Genomic DNA, 17,251 nt, shown 5'->3' with positions numbered 1-17,251 from the left:
ACAACCCTTCCTGAGTTTAGCTCCATAGATGCCAAAATCCTTATGGGAAGTTTGGGAAAGGGGGTGGGTATCCCAAACTTACTGATCCCTGGTCAACAACACCCCATCAACAATAGAGCCTCTCAGGGCCCGATGGGATAGATGGCTATCTGGCTTGGCTCTCTTGATGAAGAGGACGGGGGACGCCCTTATGGCCCTCAGGATGCGCCCAATCTCTGCTAAGGTTTGATTCATTCAGATCTACTGTCTCCTCTGTGCCTATCTTACCCCGGTACGACTCCACTGAGAAGGTTTTTTGTGCTGTAATGAGGACGTTGCAGACTTCTGTCACATGGTTTGGTCTTGTGATGTTCTCACCAAATAGTGGGCTTCTATTGTGTCTGAATTGGGTGAGGTGCTTTGGTGGGAGATTCCCCTTAGTCCCAATGCCCTTCTCCTGGGTGTGGTGGAGGGGCTGGATGGCTCACGAGCCTACAGGCTGTTCCTGGGGACCGCAGTTCTTTTGTTCAAAAGAGATTTAGCCGCAGCCTGGAAGGACTCGGGCCCCCCTCCTTAGCTAAATGGCGCAGAGTCGTTTATTGGTGCGCCACCCAGGAAAGAGCCGTCTATAAGGCAAAAGGGTGCCCACTTAAACGTGTTTGGGGCAAATGGCTGGGACCTCTGGACTGATTATTCGCCGTTCGGGTGGAAGCAGAATCCATACGAACAGATTGGGGGAATCTCTTGTAACTTTATTGCGTTATTTTTCATGTCTGAATGGTGCTACATCTATGTTGTTGCTGCTGTTTTTCTTTGATTTTCCAAAAATGCCAATAAAATTGATTATAAAAAAAATATATTGTCTGATATGTACCTTCCTTATAATCCTTCTAAGGCTCTCATGATAGGTCTAATCCCTATGCAAAGACGTGTTTACACAGTGATCTTAATTTGAAGTTGTGGAATAATAATCACACCCTTGCAGTTTACCCCTCTAGAAATCTGGCAAGTCAAACTTGCTGAAATTTATCGAGGTGGGGAAAGGCCAAGAAAATGGGCAAAACCTGTGATACTGTGTGTGTGTTAAAAAGCAATACTGCATGTATGCCTCCTTTTCGTGTTGAAAACTGGGAATAGAAGGTATTTGCTGCACATGATTATTAGCTCAGCCCAGGGTAATGGCATTCACCATGTGTTGTAAGTACCCCATCCTATTCCAACAAACTTGTAATGAGGGCCTAAGTATTTGCTTTAAGTGTTTCCAAGGTAATAGTTTTCTCATCACTACTGAGTAAATGATAGGCTATTTACATTTAGAATACTGTTTGTACTGCCCAGCATCTCGATCACGGGCGTCCGCAGGGGGGGGCAAGGAGGGGCGCTTGCCCCCCCTGGAACGACCCTCCTTGCCCCCCCCTGCGGACGCCAATGAAAACCGTGACTTCAAAACGGGGTTCTCAATCTCTTTCCTCTCCTTTATTTTATTTGCTTCCCTGTGAAATGGATCCAAAAAAGAAAGACGCTTTGGCTGGAAATGTAGTATTTTTCTGACATTTTAATTCCAAAGTGCAGCATTGGGAATAAGAGGCTTAAAACATGAAAAATAGATAGATAGCTAAATAAAGTAAGACAGAGTGGTAGCAAACTGGCCAAACTGATTTTATTCACACTGAATCACATTAGCGCCACTTTTACAGAGTTTACCAGTGAAGCGCTATTTTAGTTTTCTTGTCTTTGTTTTCCCTGGACTTGGAACTAGGGCACCAATCCTGGAGGTACCAAAATGTGTGGATTGGAAAACAAAATGTGTGCTGCGGCTCTGCGTCCAGGGATGTGGTCTTTTTACCATACTGCTTACGTTTTATAAGGATATAAGCAATGGCCATTGAAATGGGTCCATTTAGGGCCCTGTAGTCGTATCCTTAATTTTGCAGGCAAAAACACTCACTGATTTCTGAATAGTGAGTGTAAAAGCATTAAGGTAACCATGTTGTTCCTGCTTACATTTCCCATGGTTTGCTAAATTTGGCATTCCCTATAAGTGTTTGCTTCTTCCAGGATGTTGTTCCTTTTTTTTCTGTAGGCCGCATATTGCTCTTGTCTAGTGCGTAATTTAAATTGCGCGTCCATGTGTTTATAGCTGGCAACAATTGGGTTGTAGTTGAAAACAGTGGGAGATTTTCTCAGTGGGGCAGTACGGTGTTGAGTGGGGGAGAGGATGTGGCACTATGGTCAGAGCTGCTGAATTTGGAACTGGGAACCAGGTTCAGCCTTAATAACCAGCCCACCAGACCACTTTCCTGCGAGAGCACAATCATCTAAGAGCTGCATACAAACTGCAAGGTATAAATTTGAGCGTTATGTTCCTCCCCCCGTCCACCAGTCTTTGATTGTCCTAATGTCCCAAAAAGTGTTCTTTTGGACAGAAATCAATTCTGATTATTAAGGAGAACCCCAAACCATGGTATTACGTTTTAAATTCCGGGTATTGGGATTCTCCAGACCAATCACTATAAAACTATACGGGCTACTAGTATGGTTGTCATGTGAATCCTACACTTTGTAGTCCTTAGTTTTATGTAACATTTTCTATACAGTGATTTACACACATATTGATTGTCTCGGTGTAATGTGTGTGATGTAAAGTGCTCTGACACCCTACAATGGTATGAGTGGCGCTGTAAATCAAATTAAATACATCTGAGAGAGTGGTTATGGAGACTTGGGGGGCACAGTTAAAGGGTGGTAGTGAGGGAATCCATGTCAGAGGTGGTCATTGGGGGGCACTAACAAACATTAATGCACAGGACACCACCAGTGCTATGGCTGGCCCTGCCCTTGAGGCCAGTCTGCCTCACCCATAGGCACCTCCGTTGGCCTTGTTTCAGCAGCAGTAGCTGCAATTCACCAGGGATTGGCAATGCAGGATTTGCACGCACACCAAACTAAGTTCACAAACTTCACAGTCTCCCTGCTTCATTCACAAGCACATTTAACATGTGCTGCCTGCTGTGGGGCCACTGGAATTAATTATGCAGCAAAGGATGACAACATTATGCCATAGTGTTGACTAAATTATGCATTAAAAAAGGCTGCAGCATAATGCAGTATATTTTCTGATATTTTATTATTTTGACATGTGTGCACATGCTAACAGTCTCTGAAAAGATTTTGCCTTATTAGTACCAGTGTAACATACAAATGCAGCAGTGAGAAAAGTGACCAGTCAACCTTTACAATCAGCCATCCACTCCGCAGCAACACAAGTCACATTTTATATTAACTTTTGATATGTTTGAGCTACAAACAGTGTATTAGTTTAAATGGTCAGATCATGCAGCAGATCTTGCATTATGAGGCAAATATGGCAGAGCCATAATTTTAGAGAAAACATTTGCAAACTAGGATATTTTGCCATTCATGTTTGAACTGCTGTTGTTGAAAAAGGGTGAAGTGCTGATGACAGAAACACCATGGCTCGGAGGCAAATGGCTTGTGTTTCGACATTTTATCGTATTTGGTACATTCTGTGATTAGAAGCATATCCCACTTTGTGAATATATTTTAATGTCAATAACTCATTATAACCTTAAATAATCATGTGTATCCATTGGTTTATTAAACTGGGCAGTGAAATGCCAAACAAATACAAAAAATTGGGATGTCTGCGCATTCTAGCCACACCTCTGGCTCCACCCACAGATCCAATCCTTGGGTTATTCCCGCCCTCTGATTCTCCGCCCACTGTTCCCCTACTTTTTTCCCCCCCACTTCGACCACTGTGTAAGACTCAGCATCCCTGGACCTGTGATGTGGCGCAGCTGCGGGCACTGCATGTGCCACACATTTACGGTGCTGTGCTTCCGCATAAGGGAGCCGGCCATTATTGTATCCCTAAACGTGCACACAATGTCAGTTTGACATTGACTACACGTAGAGGGACTCTAAGTTTCTTTTAAAAAATATAGCTAACATTTGGACCTATACATTTTATTTTGTATAAATTAATTGAATGTGTGTAAAATTTAGCAATGCCCTGGGAATTCTAGTAAAGGGACCACCCACTATCAAATCACTAGAGTGGTGATTACGGCATTATTTATTACTAACTTTGACGTTGTGCTTTAACTTTGCATAAAAGATATCATGAATTCTAGCACCAAGAAGCCAATATTGGTAAATATGTGTGCTACAAATAATCCCTAACATACACTGTGCATACAGTATATTTAATCTGGTGCTTTAATCATAGGCTGTTTTAAAGTATTCTGATAAAAATCGAATCGTGCTGAAGACAGCCTTAATTGGTGTTGGATCGAGAACCCATAAGTCTGCACACCTAGCAGACAGAGATAAAGCACCTGTCAGAAAGTTTAGTGTTTTCCCTACAAGTGGCGTTTGTTGGCCCGTGGCAGGGTCAGTCACATGTCCTGGATTCCTGGCATTTAATTGAGTCTATCCTAGTTCTGAGCCCCAGTGTTTTGTGTGCCCCACCTGGCACACATCATGTCGGAGGATGGTGATGACGTTAACATTTTGCCCCCCCCTGATAAAATTTCTGCGGACGCCCATGATCTCGATGTTACTTCCTGAAGCTATTTGTCTGTTCTATCAGTTGCTGTTCATGTCTCTGATATTGTATCACCACTCTTTGCTTCATCTGTCTTCCTTTCTCTTTTTTCTACCATTCATCTATAGGATTTAGCAAGTTCTTCCATGTATCAGACTCTCATGTTTCTTTTTGTCTGTTCTTTCAGGTATATCAATGGCAACTGTTATCAAATTTTCTAAAGCTACCTACTTTACTGAAACCAATACAAATTCCAACAAACCACACAAGGGACCTGTTCTTTATTGTTAACAACATGTGTAGGTCAGAGTCAAGGAAGGAACAAAAAGGCTTTTCCTAATCACTGGTTAGTAACTTTGCGACTTTTCGTAAAGAACAATATTGATACATGTATCATAACTTTCCTAAAACTAACAATTCAGAGCTACCAGTGGCACATAGCAGCCACTTTCGTTAAGGAACTACCTTGGAAGAACTCTCACCGCTTACAGAACAGCTTGTGAACACTAGCTTGTGATCACCTGCTGATGCCTGTTTTTTATGATGTTTTCAGCTTCTGGTGTAAGAAATTAGAATCACTTTTAAAGAGTTACCCAGTTTCTCTCTAGCAAATGCACATATGCCTGGAATTTGTAAAAAAAAAAAAAGCTATTCTCTGAGTGCTTTACAGTTTAGTCAAGGCTTGTATGGTTGTGAGGTGAGTGTGTGGCCAACACATTAGACAGACACAATAGTTGTGAAAGACAGCTGAGTCTTTGTTTACTTGTTTAGCTTCTAAAACACTGTTTGATGTCATCCTCAGCTAGTCCTGAATGGTTTACTTATGGTATGGGTGGCCTGTCCATCCTCACTTTGGTATCCAGATTATTAGCCTGTGTGAGCCTTCTGACTTCAATTCTGTTTATTTTTTCTTGTTTATTTAAGTAAATACTTACATGTTTTGATCCAGACAAGCCTTTACATTTGCAGCATGGAGAAGCCCTGTGTCAGGGAAAGCATTCATGACTTGATTTCAGTTTCAACATGTAACACGCATTGGTAAAGTCAGTAGGTCTTGCCTATGCAAGAGCTGTTGGCTTTGCTAATGTGGTTAGCCATGACATACACCAGCATGGCTGCTGTTAAGCACAACTACAAATTTGTAGAATAGAGGAGAATGGTGTGAGGTTAAGTGGAGTGTTGTAGAGTGGAGTGGCATAGAGTGAAGTAGAGTGTCATAGAGTGGAGTGGTGTAGAGTGTTTTGGAGTGGTGTAGAATGAAGTGGAGGGTTGTGGAGTGGTGTAGTAAGGAGTGGAGGGTCATGGAGTGTCTTAGAGTGGAGTGTGGTACAGTGTCCTAGAGTGGAGTGTTGTGTATTAGAGTGGCATGAAGTGTCATAGATTGGAGTTTCGTGGAGTAGAGAGTACAATGTAGTGGTGTAGAGTTGATAGGAGTAGTGTAGAGTGGAGTGGTGTAAAGTGGAGTGGTTTGGAGTGGAATGGTATAGAGCGGAGGAGACTAGGGAGGAATGGCATAGAGTATCATAGACTAGGGTGGTATAGAGTAGCGTGCAGTGGTGTCATATAGTGTGTTGTGTACTGGTGTGGCATAGAGTGGATAAAACTGACATGAGTGGCATATATGGAGTTGTGTAGAGTGCTGTAGAATGTAGTAGAGTGGAGTGGTGGAATGTGATGTGGAGTGGTGTAGAGTGGCGTGGAGTGGTGTAGAGTGGAGTGAAGGGTTGTGGAGTGGTGTAGAGTGGAGAACAATATTATGGACTGTAGTAGAGTGGAGTGTCATAGAGTAGAGTGTCGAAGAATGGAGTGCTATTGAGTCGAGTGGCATGTGGCATGTGGACTCTGGGGGCAAAGTCATGCTGGTGATGTTAGATTTGTCGGCGGCGTTCGACACCGTTCCCCATGATGGTCTTCTCGCCAGACTCTCTGAGATAGGTCTACGGGGGACGGTGTTCGACTGGTTTTCCTCCTTTTTAGCCGGCCGCCGGCAAACGATCTGGGCTCCGCCTGATTCCGCCGTGATGCCGCCTCTGGGAGTCGGGGTCCCACAGGGCTCTATCCTGAGCCCGACCCTCTTTAACATCATAATGACCCCGTTGGCGGCGTTGGTGGAGTCGCATGGCGCCCAGATCGTATCCTATGCGGATGACACCCAGCTCCTCTTCTCTTGTAAGAGAGGAGGTGACTTTGATGGGGAGAGTATTCGGGATTGCCTTGGGGGGCTGTTTTTCAATGGTTCCATCTGAACAGCCTCAAGTGCAATTCCGATAAGTCCGAGGTACTTTTCTTTGGGTGTGACACAGAGCCAGACTGGCAGGCCTGGTGGCCAATAAATATGTTCCCTTCGTCTTGTTCCTCCCAGGTTGCCAAGAATCTGGGGGTCAAGATGGATAATAGGCTAACCTTGAAATCCCAGATCCTGGGGGTGTCGGGCACTTGCTTCGGCATCCTTAGGATGCTGCGGAGGTTTCTTCCCCTGCTTTCCGAGGAACACAGGACACTGACAGTCCAGGCTCTGATTGGGTCCAGGTTGGATTATTCCAACATTCTTTACCTGGGCCTCCCAGAGTACTTGCTGCAGCGGCTTCAAGTGGTGCAGAACGCCGCTGCAAGGGCAATTTATGGTCTTAATAGGCGTTCCAGTGCCTCGGGCCTGTTGAAAACTTTGCACTAGCTTCCCATCCGCAAGCGGATCGCCTTTAAGGCTCTGACTCTGGCCTATAAAGCTCTTCACAAGGGGGGAGCTAAGTACCTCCAAAAGAGACTGGTCTTTTATCAACCGACCAGGTCTCTGAGGTCGGAATCCCTGTACTTGGCAGTTGTTCCACGTGTAAAGAAAGCGCGCCTCGGAGGCCGCTCTTTTGGATTACTGGCACCACAGTTGTGGAACTCTTTGCCGCTTGCTCTGCGGGGAGCCACTAGCCTGCTGGCTTTTAGAAAAGGCCTTAAAACTTGGCTGTATACTCAGTAGCCTGTTTACTGTGAGTTTTTGTCTGGCACTCCGTTTATTCTTTTATCTGGTGTTATGTTATTCTGTCGCAGTTTTTCCTTTCTCCAATAAAGCGCCGGGACACTCTTTTTGAGTAGCCGAGCGCTATATAAAAGAATAAATAACATAACATAACATAACATAACATTGTGGAGTAGAGTAGAGTGCTGTGAAATAGAGTGTCGTACAGTGGAGTGTTGTTTAGCATATTGGAGTGCCGTGGAGTGAAGTGTCGTGGAATAGAGTGGTTTAGAGTGGAGTAGAGCAGAGTGGCGTAGAGTAAAGTGGTGGAGAGTGCAATTCGTAACTTTAATGTCAATTTACATTTGTTTCTTTCACTGAATTTCCAAGTTTTTTTAAATATAAAGTAAAATATAACTACAATTCCTAACTATAACGTCACTTTAACCTTTGTTTTTTTCAGTGAATTTATAGGGTATGTTCTTAAAGTAAAGTAATATTCTACTACCATTCGCAATGCCAACCCTTCTTAGGGCCTTCAACCATGTGCTAATATTAATATCAACAATGGTCCTGTCGGGTATGAACCAAATTGCTTTAAATTCTGTACATATCTCCAAATATAATTATGACATAACTGTGCTACTTATTATGCCACCTCAATCAAATCATTAAGTGCAAATCCAAACAAAAAGAAGGGTCAGTAAATGTTTTAATCATTGAATTACTTTTCATTCATGATTTGTTTTTTCTTTTCAACTGACACCTTGATATATGCATAGGAATTATTTACAAAATACGGCGCATCAATTCAAATCAGTGAAAAATGTGACATAAAGTGAAATAGTGTGACTCAGTGACATAACAATTAGTGATCTATATACATGTGAATGGGGGATATTGAAGGGGGAGAAAATTGGAAAGCCGGTCTCTGATTTAATGGTACTCAAATCCAACACGCTATATTGGTTAGCTGTGGTGTGTTGGACTCGGTTGACCGGTCCTTGTAATATTTTGTCGACGTTTCGACCCTATAGACGCCCTATTTACGGGTCTCTGGCGGGTCTTCTTCAGGACGGGGGCAGGGGAAATGATATTGCGCCTGTTGGTTCAATTAAGAATAAAACCATCAGGTTTGGATTTTGCACGGAATTTATATTAAAAGGATAAAACTGGTTTTTTGGTTAAAAATCACAAATTACCAGATATCTTCATAAGTCTGACACCTCGGAGTTCTACTGGCTAGGGTCTCCTCTTCTATATTGATGAATCTGTGTGACACGATGAAGTTGTCAAGGATATGCTATTAAGCTTTATCTAAAAGTTTTGATTAGACCCTAGGGGTGCTATTAACTCACCGAATGCGAGCAGATTTTTACCCTTGGTAATTATCTTGATTCAATCTTGTCAATGGCGGCGTTACCTCGTTTTATGTAGATCGTTTGTCAATTACTTCCAACGATCTGTAAGTTAGAATTCAAGTGGGTCAATACTGATACATTTTATTGAGCATATAGCGAGTATGGAGATGATCAAATTGTTCATCGTAAGTGCTCACCGCTAAACTCACCATTAAGTAAGGGTCTCGGTATCACCTCCGTTAGTATAAGGTACAATTCAATGTCATGGTCTCTCTGCACTCAGGGAATCTATTAATGATTTCGGCAATTTAGAAGTTAAAAGGAGGGTCGATGAATGCTAATGCTCTGTTATATTACTGGATTCACAACTAATTTAATCGGTACATGCAAGCAATGGCCGCCGCACTCACCATGACTTGAAAATCTCATTGTCCCATCCGGGAGTCTAAAAACGGTCACCGTCCATGGGGCTCTAGCAATCCTTGAAGACCACCGGGTGCGAGATCGCGAATATAACTATTTCCGCGTTTGACCTCGAGGACGTCGCCTTGTTGCTAGGCAACCAGGCGTCTGGGATCCCTAGTATGCAATGACGTCATAGCGTTCGTGGTTATGGCGCCCACTGTTGCTAAGTTTGATGTTAAAGGCAAATGAAGGGGTATTTTTTAAAAAAGGAAAGGAATTTCTCTAACAGAGAAAAGAGGCAGCCACGTATTTTCTCTGTTAGAGAAATTCCTTTCCTTTTTTAAAAAATACCCCTTCGTTTGCCTTTAACAAGCATGTCAAACACGTAAGGATTGAATGGTTAGTCAACAGATCGCTTAGCAACAGTGGACGTCATAACCACGAACGCTATGACGTCATTGCGTACTAGGGATCCCAGACACCTGGTTGCCTAGCAACAAGGCGACGTCCTCGAGGTCAAACGCGGAAGTAGTTATATTCGCAGTCTCGCACCCGGTGCGCTTCAAGGATTGCTAGAGCCCCACGGACGGTGACCGTTTTTAGACTCCCGGATGGGACAATGAGATTTTCAAGTCATGGTGAGTGCGGCGGCCATTGCTTGCATGTACCGATTAAATTAGTAGTGAATCCAGTAATATAACAAAGCATTAGCATTTATCGACCCTCCTTTTAACTTCTAGATTGCCGAAATCATTAACAGATACCCTGAGTGCAGAGAGACCATGACATTGAATTGTACCTTATACTAACGGAGGTGATACCGAGACCCTTACTTAATGGTGAGTTTAGCGGGTGAGCACTTACAATGAACAATTTGATCATCTCCATACTCGCTATAAGCTCAATAAAATGTATCAGTATTGACCCACTTGAATTTTAACTTACAGATCGTTGGAAGTAATTGACAAACGATCTACATAAAACGAGGTAACGCCGCCATTGACAAGATTGAATCAAGATAATTACCAAGGGCAAAAATCTGCTCGCATTCGGTGAGTTAATAGCACCCCTTGGGTCTAATCAAAACTTTTAGATAAAGCTTAATTAGCATATCCTTTACAACTTCATCGTGTCACACAGATTCATCAATATAGAAGAGCAGACCCTAGCCAGTAGAACTCCGAGGTGTTCGACTTATGAAGATATCTGGTAATTTGTGATTTTTAACCCAAAAATCAGTTTTATCCTTTTAATGTAAATTCCGTGCAAAACCCAAACCTGATGGTTTTATTCTTAATTGAACCAACAGGCGCAATATCATTTCCCCTGCCCCCGTCCTGAAGAAGACCCGCCAGAGACCCGTAAATAAGGCGTCTATAGGGTCGAAACGTTGACAAAATATCACAAGGATCAGTCAACCGAGTCCAACACACCAAAGCTAACCAATATAGCGTGTTGGATTTGAGTACCATTAAATCAGAGACCAGCTTTCCAATTTTCTCCCCCTTCAATATCTCCCATTCACATGTATATAGATCACTAATTGTTATGTTACTGAGTCACACTTTTTCACTTTATGTCACATTTTTCACTGATTTGAATTGATGCGCCGTATTTTGTAAATAATTCCTATGCATATATCAAGGTGTCAGTTGAAAAGAAAAAAAAATCATGAATGAAAAGTAATTCAATGATTAAAACATTTACTGACCCTTCTTTTCGTTTGGATTTGCACTTAATGATTTGATCGAGGTGGCATAGTAAGTAGCACAGTTATGTCATAATTATATTTGGAGATATGTACAGAATTTAAAGCAATTTGGTTCATACCCGACAGGACCATTGTTGATATTATTAATGTGTTGCCCAGGTTCTGAGGGATACTGGGTTGCCCCATAAGAAGATTGCTTCAACCATGTGCGGCATGGGGTTGACCGTGGGCCAGGCCGTGCATACAAACATCCGCTGCACATGGATTGTGTGCAGAAGTGGGTTAGGCGTCAGACTGGTACACATAGCTGGATGTAAATTGTGTAATTTAAAAGTTGAGGAGGCCACCTGCCTCCTTTCCCTAAGCCTCAATGATGACCCGGGGACAATATTTAAAAAAAGAGAAACAGGACACCTTGCTCCCCTGTTCTTGATTCTTTAGGCCCCAAGGACCACATCACTTGGGGCCAGTATTTTAAAATCGCAGAGGGGGGCCATGTAGCCACCCTTTCTGAGTTCCTTAAGGCCCCAGGGACCCCATTTTCCAGGGCCAATATTTTAAAAAAGAGGAGAGGGGCACGTGGACTCACTCCCCAAGCCTCACTGAGGCCCTGAAAGCCCCATATTCTAAGGCCAAAATTTAAATGCCTGCTCCCACCAGGCGGGAGCATTTCTGCAGCCCCTGCCGGGTGGGAGCAAACAAGTCCCTGCTCGCACTCGACAGGGCAACTGTGCCCCAATAGTGGGCTTCCTGGGACACAGTTATCGCTTCTTAAGGATTTAAGGCTGTGGGGTGCCCAGGGCCTTAAGTGACATAGGGAAGTGGGGCCATGTGGCCTCCTTAAACCCTTTCTAGTGAAAGCCGAGCCCCAAGTGATGGAGTCCCCAGGACCTTAAGTGGCTCGGGGGCACAGGCCCCCTCCCCTTTTTAAAGCGTGGTCCTGAGGAGTGGGGTCCCCTATCCATTATCAGCTCAGGAAGGGCCCTTGCACCCCTTAATTATCCTTCAGCCTTGGGGATGGGATCCCCAGGGACTTTAAGGGCTCAGGGAGGAAGGCTGTACACCCTAAACCTTTTTCTAAATGTTGGCTACAGGGGACAGGGTTCTTAGAGAACAAAATTGGCTTGGGAGGCTCACTCATGCCCCCACCCGAGGTGATTTAAAAAATGGCAGGTGACTATTTTCTTTTTCTTTGTGAACCTGCAGGAATCATGTTATGTTAACACAATTTATCGAGCGCTTGTTTACACTAAGGTGTCTTGGCGCTGAAACTGACTTGAACATGATTGGAAGGAAATTCTTAATTATTAAAGAGATATATTTTGAGCTCATTCCTAAAGGAGAACAGCGATAGCAAAGCTCTAATGTAGGGGGAAGATCGTTCAACAACTTAGTCCATCCCGTGACAGAACTTCAGCCACCCCAGTTCATTTGACGGAATCTGGGTATAACAATTTGCTTAACCCCAGCAGAGTGCAGGAGTCTGGTGGGCTGGTACCATTTAAAACAAGCATTGGCATAGCCAATAGGTCTCGCATTTGGGACCTTATAAGTGTTTAGTTATCCAGCACAATATCCTTGATGCAACAACATCAAGTGTTGCATGGCTAATCACTTATAAGGTCCCAAAGGCGAGACCTATTGGCTATGCCAATGCTGGTTTATTTTTCTTGCAGGGGAAAAAACAGCAAATTGCCGCTGATCCATCTCTTTAAACACTTTTGCACACCTTTCTTTTTATATTTACCAGCCCGTTAAAATAAAATAGCTTTTAAAATATTTTTTTCCCATGCCAGCTGCACTACATCGCTTATATGCAGGGATGCGACCTATTGGCTTTGCCAATGCTAGTTTAATTCAAGCTTCTTATAAAGGTGAAAAGAATTCTATCAATTAAATTAGCTGGATTCATAGAGCACTGACCCAACCACAAGAGCTCACCGAAACAAAAAACAAATTCAAGATTTGGTCCTCACAGATCAATAGCCCTGATATGGTAGCAGGTCAAGATTTAATTGTAAACTTCACTAGCTTAAAAACCATCACATCGTTAATTATGTAGAAAGAAATTGGAAGCACAAAATATTATTTGGTGGGACTGGTGGGGGACAAAGATTCTACCCCTCTGAGTGGACTAGTTCAGACTTGAGCAAGAGTGAACAGATCAATGCATGCAAATCATCTGCAGTCTACCACGAAATTTCCAACCAAATCCAGAAATTGTACATGAATAACTACTGTAACATCCATAAATAGCACAACCAAAACAACGAAGATACAGGGGAGGAAATGAAAATGCTGTATCGTGATGAAGCTCAGTTCTTCAAAGTAGTACTTTACTGTGATACACAGCACTGGGAGGAGGGAGAGTATGAAGGACTCGACGGGTATGTCTTATTGCAGTCACCTTTCTTTACCAACATTCCAATGTGAATGGCCATCGGTTATTTAAATAAAAAAAGTGAAACATACTATGGTGTCTGACTGCATCAACTACTGAAAAAGAAGTGCAGAATTCGCCCATGCAACATTTCTCTATAGGTTAGAAAGTTGTTTTAAAGGTAAAGTGTGAAAAAACATCGTCCAGTACAAGGCTCACCCTATCCCCACCAAACCACTATGTGCAAACATTCATTTGTGAACGATATTACATCTACCAGGCTACACTGGGGACAGGCTACGATGTTTGACCCATTTATTGTTAATCCTAATTGGGCGCTTAAAATGAACATGGTTCTTCTGCCTCCATATGTAGATAAATGTCCCAGAGAATCCCAGAGACATTACCGATGCATGAAAGTTAAATTCACTCAAGTTGTACTAGTCAACACTTGAAAAATGTAACATCTTTGCCCATTTACAAATAACGGACCAACCTCTATTGGTAAACACAATGCCAACCCTTGATTTAAAATGAAGGAAGTTATCCTGCCAAGTTATCTGTTGCGTCACACTCCAAATCATGTAATACTTACTTCTGTTAAGATATCAGCCAATTCAGCATGGACTTTCGTAGGCAAGGATGTTCTTGCAACATTAATGAGCGTTTCCCGGTGCATTTCTTTGGTCATCTTGATTTTTCCAGGACTTCAAGGGCTCTTTCTTTTGCAGCTTCAAATCCTTCAGTCACTACCCTGGGGTGCAAGCCATTTAAGGAAATAAAAGTTGAAGATTTAAAGCCATAAAACAGAGATTCAGCTACCAACCGCTAGTAATCAACTTGCAACGGCTCCGGAGAAGAGATCACAGAAGAACTACTGGGAAACTAGTTATGACATGTTGTCCCATAAGAACACGAGATTCCTTTGCTTGAACAAGTTTCTCAGGCCTATAGCTCATTAAAAATTTGACTCACACTTGGTGGCTTACAGAGACTGTAACGTAGCCCTCAGGGGCTGCAAAAGTGGCCAGTAAGAAGTGTTTATATGCGTTTGGATATCAATAAACTAAAGAAATTGGACAAATGTCAGACAAAGAAATTACTCAAGACCTAGATTTTAGGGCAAAATATATTAAAACAATTTAGTGTCAAAATGACTCCAAAAGCAGCAATTAAATACAGCCACGCTAAGAATCCAAGGCAAAAATAACTACTTTTGCACTTGTGTGTAGAAATTTGTACAAGGAAACATCTAGATCAGTTTCCACCACACACAAAATTCAAGACGAATAACTGCATATGCAGAAGATGGTCACCTTGGTAACGGTGTATAAAATGCAGGGGTCAGGACCATCTGGAAAAGAGTTACCCAATAAAAACATGTGCCTCAAGCATTAGATATAAAGGGACTAAGATTACAGCACTGTACATTTGCCTTAAACTACACTTTAATTGTGTTAGAGAACACGGAGGTACAGAAAGGTTTGAGTACATGTGAATATAAAATTTTGTAATCCGAACAAAACAATAACGCACCTTAGAAATATAGATGTCAGCCCGTTTAAGCTGCTCAACAATAATCAACACATTTGAAGTGGTGCCATCTCTAGTAGTGTCATCTTGCGCAGTTGCAACTTTTGCTATTAACAATGCAGTCGGTGTTGAATTTGATTAACAAACAAAAACAGATAAGATTAAAAACAAGCAGAATTTACAAACGAAACTTGCTACATAGTCACTGAAGCAGCCATGTGAGCTTCCTCATTCATACATTTATTCTAGGATCGCAACATTTTTCAACCAACATGCAACAAGCACCAAAAATAAAAAAGTAAAATTAAAATAAAGTAACAGAGGACCCACCTCAAACAAAATCTTGGTATGCCATTTTATCACAATAATACATGGCCTACCCCCACAAGCCAAAAGTACACACTGCATTTTCATTGTCAGCCAGGAAACCAATTAGCGCATGCAGCATAACACCGTTAGATTTTCCTGCACTAGATGCATAAAGCAACAAATCGAAATCTCCGTCCTCCAAACTTGCATTAACCAAATACACATGTGATTGATATGGCTATGTCTACAACCCCAAAGTAGAGAAGACAGAAATGAGAACGAACACTCAATGGTTAACATGTTTACATTTAGACATTTATGAAACTAACCATTTCATGAAGTAACACATTGCCGTCTTTGGTAAGTTTGATGTCTCTGGCCCCAGAAACAAGCCTGTAAAAGCGCAGCAAGATCCAAATTTATGAACACTACACTGTTAATGTTCGAATAGGGAAAGGCTATTTATAAGGTCTGACATGCAGTGACGCTTCAATTGTCCCAAATGACTATTTATGTTATCTCGCCTAGATTGCAAATGTACGCTACTTTAAGACTCCCTAAAAAACATAAATGCATCAAAACTGGCGGCATTGAAAATTAAGCAGCAGGACAGGACGCCTGTGCAGTCAAATACATAAAGATCACAAGACACTATGTAGAGAACGGGCTGATTTGCAAGACCTTCAGTATAGCATGCAACATTGTAAAAAGATCAGTTAAGAAGAAGTGAAGCATTTGAACACAGAGGGCTAGATGTAGGTAATCCAAAAATACTGATTCTAAATTACCAAATGTTACCGAATCGGTATTATAGTATCGGTATTCTGGATGTAGGTAAAAATTCGGTAATTTTTACCGATTCGGTAAAATTCGGTATCTGTCAATCGGAATATACTGAATCAGTATTTACCGATTCAGTATTTACCGAATCGGTATTTCCCATTCATTCCTATGGGCCTTGTGGCCCATAGGAATGAATGGGAAATACTGATTCGGTAATTACCGAATTGGTAAATACCGATTCAGTAAATACCGAATTGGAAAGGGAAAAAAGTGAAACCAGTAGTCAGCCAATCAGCTGCTAACACCCACCCCCTCCCAACCAGGAACTGCCCAAATCCACACAGGTGGAAGTAATCAGAAGCTGCTGGAGAGCAAGCAGAGCAGAGTCACTGAGCCACAGGAAAACTTTATTTGTGCTTTTAAAGTGTGAAAATGGCAAGCAGCAGTGAAAAAGAAGCTACAGAGAGGAAGAGAATACTTACATTTAGCACCATGGAGCTGCAAGTCCTTGTGGAGGAGGTGGTAAAAGAACACCAGACATTGTTTGGCAAGCTGTCCCTGACTGTGGCTGAATCTGCAAAAAGAAAGATTTGGCTGGAAATACAGACAAGGTGAATGCTGTAGAAGTGACTCCAAGGGATATAGACGACCTGAAAAAGAGGTGGTATGACCTCAGGAGCATTACCAAGAAGAAAATAGCAGAGCTCCACAAAGTAGCAAACAAAACTGGAGGAGGGAAGAACCGTGCACCACCCCTGACTAAGCTGGAGGAGTTGGTGGGGTCCACCATTGAACCAGAGAGTGTCTGTGGACTGGGAGATGCAGACAGCTCAGCCAGAGCTGCCGCAGGAAAAGGTAAGATGTATGTACAGGAATCACCCCCACACCATGACCTTCCCTTTTCCCTAAGTGGCAAACCTAACCCCACTGCAGTAGAGGCAGTATTAGACAGGAGCAATGCATCATGGGACATGTAGTATTTTAAAAACAGACCATGTCATACAGCACAGCAATGAAGAAGTTAGGCAACACATATCTGTCATAATGAGGTGGAGGCAATATGTACAGTGTTTGAGTGAAAAAAATGTATTTGTAGAAGTAGTGACATAGGAGCACAGAGCTAATGTATGCTTTTATGTCTACAGGCGAGACATCTCGCAGGCGTACCAGGGAGGAGGAAGGCACAGCATCACAGAAGGATGACAGCCAGGAGGCAGGCCCAAGTGCAGATAATGTCACAGAGGACAGTGGTGCACAAACACCACTGCCA

General features: G+C 42.5%; 1 non-coding gene across 1 annotated transcript; it reads right to left on the bottom strand.

The window, feature by feature from the left end:
• Positions 1–13,381: 13,381 nt before the first annotated feature.
• On the bottom strand, positions 13,382–13,502 carry LOC147751237 (small nucleolar RNA SNORA15). The gene has a single exon (XR_015300202.1). It is a non-coding gene; the product is annotated as a small nucleolar RNA SNORA15 (small nucleolar RNA).
• Positions 13,503–17,251: the final 3,749 nt, after the last annotated feature.

This window comes from Lissotriton vulgaris, chromosome 1_1 (genome assembly GCF_964263255.1).
Source record: "Lissotriton vulgaris chromosome 1_1, aLisVul1.2, whole genome shotgun sequence".
NCBI lineage: Eukaryota > Metazoa > Chordata > Amphibia > Caudata > Salamandridae > Lissotriton > Lissotriton vulgaris.
Note: the sequence above shows the minus strand (reverse complement) of the source record. Positions and strands in the feature narration are given on the sequence as shown.